Raw genomic sequence first — 9,811 nt, forward strand, 5'->3', positions numbered from 1 at the left:
TCACTCCGAACAAGACCTCGAGGTTTGCAGCTTAATTAACTTCGGGAATAATTGTAAATTGTCCCTGGTGTGCAGGGTATTGGTAGTGTACGGAGATAACTGGTCAGTTATGATCTCTCGAGGTATATGAGCACATTCTCCACGGCGTTATGGATCGTCATAGTAAACCTTAACTGAATTGTGAATTGTCTCATCTTAAGGCGAATGTCTTCGCCTTCTGTCAAAGTGAGCGTTATCCTGGGAATCATAGCAATGTCACTTTTGAATGTTGATTTTTGCAACGATCAGATTCTCGTGTAGCTGTTCCACGATCATCCTCGTTCCGTTGCTTAGACTTGAGAGTTCCAAGTTTCTCACTAAAATGATTGGGGATCCTTTTTTCAACTCAAATTTGTGTGGTGGTAAAGCAGAGATCTCGACTGAATCGAGGAATTCTGTCGGGAAGTGAGTAGCATCGGTTCCCTCAGTTACAGCATTGAAAGAAAAGTATTCCTTCATGGTCCCAGGGAAGCGTCTGATATATCTAGAATTGAGCGGAACCAAGATACAATTGTCAGAGAAATAATCGGCAGGATTATCGAAGGCGGGATGTATAAAATCAATGCAATCCTACAGTGACCTTGCTGATAAAACCATGTCTTCCGGGATTTCAATTTCATCGTCAACATTTTTTGAAATCCTGTCTTCTCTGACTTTCAAGGAAAATTGAGAATTGATGTCTTCTCCGTCTCTCAATCGCATATTCCTCGTCAATTGAAACTTGATGAAAGTAGGATTTCTTGAAGCAGGAATTTTCAACATCAGCATCATTTCCCCTTTTCACGAAAGGAAGTTGTCGAAAATCGCCACAACAAATGGTAAAAATGCCGCCAAAAGGCTCATCGTTCTTTTCGCAAAGATCTCGAAGAGTGCTGTCCCCCGCTTCAAAGCTCTCCCTGCTAATCATCGAGAACTCATCCCAAATAATCAATCTCACTCTCCTGATCAAATCTGCGGTGTTGGAGTTCTTCTCAATGTTGCACATTGTATTATCATTCACTTCGACTGGTATCATGAATCGAGAATGTGCAGTTCTTCCACTAGGCATCAATGTAGCTGCTATGCCAGAAGAAAACATATTTCTTTATTTTAAAACTTATTTTCCTTCAATGGTATTAGTTGGCCGGGCTTCCCAGCTGCTCAAATGTAACCAGGGTAGGATGTTAGCTTTTCACACCTTGCTTAATTGTTGTCGAACCTGTGGAGATGTAACAAGTGAGTGGCACTGACCTTTCGGTATAAGCGTAAATGTTTTTCCCATTTCTTGTACACTGGCTGCACAACACTGCTAACGGGCTTGACTGCTCTGGGAATTAAATCCGATCAGGTGCATGGACACCTTCACCTTCACTGGAGTTTCGTCTTTCCTTGCTGAAGTTTTCCAACTTAGGCTTTAGTTCTTCTTTCAAGCACGAGTTAGATTTAGCTCTTAGGGCTAATGGAATCAAGAGATATGAGGAAAAAACAGGAACGGGGTACTGATTGTGGATGATCAGCAATGATCATATTGAATGGCGGGACTGTACTATGTTGAAAGACTGGAGCGGCTCGGCTTGTACACACTGGAATTTAGAAGGATGAGTGGGGATCTTATCGAAACATATAAGATTATTTTGCCGTTGGACACGTTAGAGGCAGGAAATATGTTCCCAATGTTGGGGGAGTCCAGAACCAGGGGCCACAGTTTAAAAATAAGGGGTACGTCATTTAGAACGGAGATGAGGAAAACCTTTTCAGTCAGAGAGTTGTAAGTCTGTGGAATTCTCTGCGTCAGAAGGCAGCGGAGGCCAATTCTCTGAATGCATTCAAGAGAGAGCTTGATGGAGCTCTTAGGGACAGCGGAGTCGGGTGTTGTGGGGAGAGGGCGGGAACGGGGTGCTGATTGAGAGTGATCAGCCATGATCACATTGAATGTTGGTGCTGGCTCGAGGGGCAGAATGGTTTACTCCTGCACATATTGTCTATTGTCTATTGTCTATGCTACAGCAACCTTGACCTAGAACTTTGGAGAGGATGAAATTGGTGAGAAATATCTTGCCCGTTCCTGCTGGTGAATCAATAAAAAACATTGAAGGAAGATTCATTTCCAAGCAGTCGTACACATGATCATACATTGCTCTTTGCTCAGCATTCAGCAGAGGCTCCTTCTCTTCAACAAATGGCTGTGTTTCAGGTCTATTGTCCTGCAATTCGCGCAGCAATTCTGGATTGTCATCATCAAGGTCCATCCTTCCATGTCTTGTTGGTGGCGAATGAAAGTATCCCAGTATCTTGTTGTAATTCGCAAGCTTGTCTTGAATATACAACAGAACCTGATCATGATGTCTCTCATCAATCGTGATATTTGGTGCACCGATTGTTCTCTGTTCTCTATGAAGGTAATCTTCAGACATTGAATTCTTGAAGCAATCCCATAATTGTCGAGGAGTGTTGATCTCAGCACTCTTCAGCAAAACAACAAACACATCTCTTATTGCACCGGGGAGTCTTGTCCTCTCATCATCTTCCACCGTCTGTTACCAATGGTCGTCAGTTTGCAACAAACTTCTTTCTATAGTCACATCTGTGGAGTCATTTTGCGTTGATTGGAACCATCATCTCCAGGGACCTTAAATGGGGGTCCATCATCTACCCAACAGTCAAAAAGGCCCAAAAGAAGAAGTACTTCCTGCGGCAATTGAGGAAACATAATTTGCCACAGGCAATGATGGTCCAATTCTATACTGCTATCATTGAGTTCGTCCTCATCTTCTCCATCATGGTCTGGTTTGGCTCAGCCACCAAGCACGACATCCGGAGGCTACATCGGATCGTTCGCCAAGCTGAGAAAGTTGTTGGCTCAATCTTCCCCCATTGACGGATTGTACACTGCAAGGGCCTGGAAACGAGCGGGCAAGATCATCTCTGACCGCTCTCACCCTGGCCACAAACTCTTGCAGCACCTCCCTCTAGAAGACGACACCGGACTGTCAAAGCAACCACAGCCAGGCATATTTTTTTCCCCATGAGTGGTAGTTCTAGTCAATAACCAAAGTCTGTAGTTTCTTTTTTTGCTCTGGATATTTTCACCCATGTGTTTAGACCATAATGTTGTATCCTTATTGTTTTGATGTGTTTATGCTTTATTATTAATTGTTAACTGTAGGTTTGTGTTGTCATTTGTGAGCCGCACAGCAAGGCACATTCCTTGTATACGCACATACTTGGCCGTTAAACGTATTCATTCATTCATTCGTTCATTCATTCATTCATTCATTCATTCATTCATTCATTCATTCATTCATTCATACTATGCAGACGTCTTTGAGGGAAGGAAGAACATGTCCGCATTGTATCCTCACTGAATCGAATGACAATGGCCCTTTTACGTGATGGAGAATCAGTCTCAAGTAGAAGAGGTCACCACATCTTGGAGAAACGGTATACAGTCGTCCCAGAACGATGGCTTCAAAAATACCTGGAAGATCTTCCACTATCTTCCCAACCTTCCTTCTTTGCCATTTCCTATTGTTCCACGTGTAAAATCGGGGTACATCAGCATAGTACAGTGTTCTTGCAAATTGATCTCGAGAACACAATTCCATCAATTCAGTTTAAGTCGTTCTCGCGATATCCTTATTTCTCACCTGCCGAACAGCATCGACTCCGATAACGGTTCGTTATTCTTGTGGTAGATGTATCTGGATTCGAATAATAGCCCGACTGCCTCAGAGCTGTGGAAAGCTATCCTGAAAAGAGGTATGGCACATGGAGTGACATTGATCGTTACATTCTGTGCTTTATTTACACACAATCGTGTGCAGTGGTTCGGTGGATCGGTTGGATTTTGTGGTCACTGTCATGTCACCTCGTGGACACACTATATCAAGTCAAATGACAGGATCAAAATTAGGCCACTCGGCCCACCAGATCTACTCTGCCATTCAATCATGTCTGATCAGTCTCTCCCCCCTAACCACGTTCTGCCTTCTCCCCATGAACCTGACACCCGTACTAATCAAGAACCTGTCTTAAAAATAACCATTTACATGGCCTCCACCGGCTTCTGTGGCAATCAAGTCCACAGTTTTACCACCCACTGACTAAAGACATTCATCCTCATCCGAAAGGAGTCATTGACGATGACAACAGGCCCAGTGCCATCATATGCTCCTGCCATGGTAACCATCTCATTGCTGGGATCATTCATGTAAACCTCTTCGGGGCCCTCTCTAGAGACAACATATTCTTCCTCAGACATCATGCCCAAAATTGCTCACAGTACACGAAAAGTGGCCTGATCAACGCCTTATAAAGCCTCAGCCTTCTTCCCGGGGAGCCTCCCGCAGGCGACATTGGTAAGCAACGCAGGAGGCCAGATCCCAGGTACCTCTCTTCTACCAGTATCGTTCCTCGCCAGTTTCGTCCATTGTTGTCAACGGGTACATCATCCCGGTCTCTATTCTACTGGGGGGACGAGCATGGGATGGGTTGGGGGACTCCCCCTTCCATGGTCAGTTCGGTATCTGGCACAGGGTAAGAAATACAACTATCGTCATTATGTTATCTCTGTATCTGAGTTAATCGCCTGGTCTCATTGCTAATCTTGCACTCCTGGTCGGAATGTTCCCTCTTCGTTTCCTTCCCTCAATGTAGTTATCATTAGCAGTTGTTAATTTATCTCTATGACTGTTTCTCCCCTGTCTTTCATATCTGAGGATCGATTTCCGCATCTCACAGGCAGAACGGAATGCACGAGGCCGCAAGCAGATAGGCCACACGCAGAGGTTAAAACCGGTGGACTTGCTTCAGTGGGAGTCGCTTCCTTTTCCCACAGAATTACTTTGTGGTGTTAACGTTACAGGAAAGGCTCAGCGATATCAGTGTTCAATTGTGCAGAGAACGTGCGTAATTGGAGGCGTTGGGGTCGTCAGTGTCTTGTGACGAACAGCGAACTTGCAAAGTTAAATGTGTATGGGTGTGTTCAAACCTGCCCGTGCATCTCTTGCCAAAAGGTTTCTGTAGTGTCGGTATACATAAAATACTGGAGCAACTCAGTGGGACAGGCAGCATCTCTAGAGAAGGAATGGGTGACATTTCAGGTCCAGGCAGTGAGTCTAAAGAGGAGTCTCGACCCGAAATGTCACGCATTCCTTCTCTCCAGAGATGCTGCCTGTCCCGCTGAGTTACTCCAGCATTTTGTGACTGCCTTCGATTTAAACTAACATCTGCAGTTCTTACCTACGCGGTTTCTGTAGTGTAGTGGTTATCACGTTCGCCTAACACGCGAAAGGTCTCTGGTTCGAAACCAGGCAGAAACATTCTAAGTTTTTCGTTGTGTTGACCTAAAGTGAAATAACAGTAAGAAAACGACAAACAACCTCTGCACAAGCCCCACGGCATAATTTTTCTGTTCCCTTCTCATTCTATGATTCACTCTATACTTCGAAGAGTACAATGCTTCCTCTGCTGCAGCTGCACCTACACGCACTGCAATCATGTGGTTATCCTCTGTTGGCCTTTCATTCACGTTGGGACCGGATTGAATAGAAGTAAGGAGAACGTGAAAAAAGACGCAGCGAGGAGAACTACGGACAGTCACCTGGAAGACACAACATCCTTCCTGAGACATCATGCCCAAAATTGCTCACAGTACACGAAAAGCAGGCTGGTTTTCCTTCTCTCCAATGTAGTTATCATTAACAGTTGTTAATTTCTCTCTATGACTGTTTCGCTCCTATCTTTCAGATCTGAAGATCGAGATTCCTGTCTCTCGGGCAGAAGGGAATGCGCGAGGCCACACGCAGAGTGCGTATAATTGAAACCGCAGGGCTTGCTTCAGTTGGAGCCGGTTAATTTTCCCACATAATTCCTTTGCGGTTTTAACGTTACAGGACTGTCTCTGCAAAGTCAGTGCTCATTTGTGCAGAGAACGTGCATGCGTTTAGACGATGGAGTCGTCAGTGTCCTGTGATTATCAGCCAACTTGCAAACTGAAATGTATATGGCCATGTTGAAATCTGTCCGTGCATGAGGGTTTCTGCGGTGTAGTGGTTATCACGTTCGCCAAACACGAAATGTCCCTGGGTCAAAAACAAAGGCAGAAGCATTCCAAAGTTTTCGTTTTGTTGACCTGATGTTATGTAACAGGAACAGAACCAACGAGAGAGCAGGCTATTCTAGACTGGGTATTGAGTAATGAGGAAGGGTTAGTTAGCAGTCTTGATGTGCGTGGCCCCTTGGGCAAGAGTGACCATAATATGGTTGAGTTCTTCATTAGGATGGAGAGTGACGTAGTTAATTCAGAAACAACGGTTCTGAACTTAAAGAAAGTTAACTTTGAGGGTATGAGACGTGAATTGGCCAAGATAGACTGGCAATTGATTCTTCAAGGGTTGACGGTGGATATGCAATGGAAGGCATTGAAAGACCGCATGGATGAACTACAACAATTGTTCATCCTAGTTTGGCAAAAGAATAAATCAGGGAAGGTAGTGTATCCGTGGCTAACAAGGGAAATTCGGGATAGTATCAAAACAAAAGATGAAGCATACAAATTAGCAAGGAAAAGCAGCCTACCAGAGGACTGTGAGAAATTCAGAGTCCAGCAGAGGAGTACAAAGGGCTTAATTAGGAAAGGGAAAATAGATTACGAAGGAAAACTGGCAGGCAACATAAAAACTGACTGCAAAAGCTTTCATAGATATGTGAAGAGAAAAAGATTAGGTAAAACAAATGAGGGTCCCTTGCAGTCAGAAACAGGTGAATTGATCATGGGGAACAAGGACATGGCAGACCAATTGAATAACTAGTTATGTCTTCACTAAAGAAGACAAATAATCTGCCGGAAATAGCAGGGGCGCGGGGGTCAGATGAGATGGAGGAACTGAGTGAAATCCAGTTTAGTCGGGAAGTGGTGTTAGGTAAATTGAATGGATTAAAGGCCGATAAATCCCCAGGGCCAGATAGGCTGCATCCCAGAGTGCTTAAGGAGGTAGCCCCAGAAATAGTGGATGCATTAGTGATAATTTTTCAAAACTCGTTAGATTCTGGAGTAGTTCCTGAGGATTGGAGGGTAGCTAATGTAACCCCACTTTTCAAAAGGGGAGGGAGAGAGAAAACGGGGAATTACGGACCAGTTAGTCTAACATCGGTAGCGGGAAAAATGCTAGAATCAGTTATTAAAGATGGGATAGCAGCACATTTGGCAAGTGGAGAAATCATTGGACAAAGTCGGTGTGGATTTATGAAAGGTAAATCATGTCTGACGAATCATAGAATTTTACGAGGATGTAATTAGTAGAGTGGATAATGGAGAACCAGTGGATATGTTATATCTGGACTTCCTGAAGGTTATCGACAAGGTCCCACATAAGAGATTTGTATGCAAACTTAAAGCACACGGTATTGTGGGTTCAGTATTGATGTGGATAGAGAACTGGCTGGCAGACAGGAAGCAAAGGGTAGCAATAAACGGGTCCTTTTCAGAATGGCAGGCAGTGACTAGTGGGGTACCGCAAGGCTCAGTGCTGGGACCCCAGCTATTTACAATATATATTAATGATTTGGATGAGGGAATTGAATGCAACATCTCCAAGTTTGCGGATGACACGAAGCTGGGGGGGGGGGCAGTGTTCGCTGAGAGGAGGATGCTAGGAGGCTGCAAGGTGACTTGGATAGGTTAGGCGAGTGGGCAAATGCATTGCAGATGCAGTATAATGTGGATCAATGTGAGGTTATCCACTTTGGTGGCAAGAACATGAAAGCAGACTATTATCTGAATGGTGGCCGGTTTGGAAAAGGGGAGATGCAACGAGACCTGGGTGTCGTGGTAGACCAGTCATTGAAAGTGGGTATGCAGGTACAGCAGGCAGTGAAGAAAGCGAATGGTATGTTAGCATTCATAGCAAAAAGATTTGAGTATCGGAGCAGGGAGGTTCTACTGCAGTTATACAGGGCATTGGTGACAATAGACAATAGAAAATAGGTGCAGGAGTAGGCCATTCAGCCCTTCGAGCCAGCACCGCCATTCAATGCGATCATGGCCGATCACTCTCAATCAGTACCCCGTTCCTGCCTTCCTAATGAACGGAGATGAGGAAGAACTTTTTCAGTCAGAGAGTGGTGAAGGTGTGGAATTCTCTTCCTCAGAAGGCAGTGGAGGCCAGTTCGTTGGATGCTTTCAAGAGAGAGCTGGATAGAGCTCTTAAGGATAGAGGAGTGAGGGGGTATGGGGAGAAGGCAGGAACGGGGTACTGATTGAGAGTGATCAGCCATGATCGCATTGAATGGCGGTGCTGGTCGAAGGGCTGAATGGCCTACTCCTGCACCTATTGTCTATTGTCTATTGTCTATTGTCTATTGTCTATTGTCTATTGTCTAGTGGGGTACCGCAAGGCTCGGTACTGGGACCGCAGCTATTTACAATATACATTAATGGCTTGGATGAAGGGATTAAAAGTACCATTAGCAAATTTGCAGATGATACAAAGCTGGGTGGTAGTGTCAATTGTGAGGAAGATTCTATGAGGTTGCAGGGTGACTTGGACAGGTTGTGTGAGTGGGTGGATGCATGGCAGATGCAGTTTAATGTGGATAAGTGTGAGGTTATCCAATTTGGTGGTAAGAATAGGAAGGCAGAGTATTATCTGAATGGTGTCAAGTTAGGAACAGGGGACGTACAACGAGATCTGGGTGTCCTAGTGCATCAGTCACTGAAAGGAAGCATGCAGGTACGGCAGGCAGTGAAGAAAGCCAATGGAATGTTGGCCTTCATAACAAGAGGAGTTCAGTATAGGAGCAAATAGGTCCTTCTGCAGTTGTACAGATCCCGAGTGAGACCGCACTTGGAGTACTGTGTGCAGTTTTGGTCTACCAAATTTGAGGAAGGATATTCTTGCTATTGAGGCCGTGCAGCGTAGATTTACTAGGTTAATTCCCGGAATGGTGGGACTATCATATGTTGAAAGACTGGAGCGACTTGGCTTGTTTCCACTGGAATTTAGAAGGATGAGAGGAGTTCTTATCGAAACGTGTAAGATTATTAAGGGGTTGGAAACGTTAGAGGCAGGAAACATGTTCCCAATGTTGGGGGAGTCCAGAACAAGGGCCCACAGTTTAAAGATAAGGGGTCGGCCATTTAGAACTGAGATGAGGAAAAACATTTTCAGTCACAGAGTTGTGAATCTGTGGAATTCTCTGCCTCAGAAGGCAGTGGAGGCCAATTCTCTGAATGCATTCATGGATAGAGCTCTTAAGGATAGCGGAGTCAGGGGGTATGGGGAGTAGGCAGGAACGGGGTACTGATTGCGAGTAATCAGCCATGATCACATTGAATGGCGGTGCTGGCTCGGCGGCCGTTACTGTGGCCTGGCCGAGCCCGGACTACTCGAGACGGATAGCGCAGCGGCTGAGGCCCGCAGAGGTGGGAGACGGATAGGGCGGCTGGGGGCCTGTGGGATGGGACTGCTCGAGGCGGGCGGTGGCGGAAGGATGTGAAGGAGGAGGAGGAGGATGTGGAGGAGGAGGAGGAGGAGGAGGAGGAGGAGTTGGAGGAGGAGGAGGAGGAGTTGGAGGAGGAGGAGGAGTTGGAGGAGGAGGAGGAGGAGGAGGAGGAGGAGGAGGAGGAGGAGGAGGAGGAGGAGGAGGAGGAGGAGGAGGAGGAGGAGGAGGAGGAGGAGGAGGAGGAGGAGGAGGAGGAGGAGGATGATGATGATGATGATGATGATGATGATGATGATGATGATGATCCAGTCCATTTATAAATTTATACGTTTCTAATAGATAGATAGAT

General features: G+C 45.5%; 1 non-coding gene across 1 annotated transcript; it reads left to right on the forward strand.

Annotated features, from left to right (window-relative positions):
• Window positions 1–5,266: 5,266 nt before the first annotated feature.
• On the forward strand, window positions 5,267–5,339 carry trnav-aac (transfer RNA valine (anticodon AAC)). The gene has a single exon. It is a non-coding gene; the product is annotated as a tRNA-Val (tRNA).
• The last annotated feature ends 4,472 nt before the right edge of the window (window positions 5,340–9,811 follow it).

This window comes from Rhinoraja longicauda, chromosome 34 (assembly GCF_053455715.1).
Source record: "Rhinoraja longicauda isolate Sanriku21f chromosome 34, sRhiLon1.1, whole genome shotgun sequence".
NCBI classification, from domain to species: Eukaryota; Metazoa; Chordata; class Chondrichthyes; order Rajiformes; family Arhynchobatidae; genus Rhinoraja; species Rhinoraja longicauda.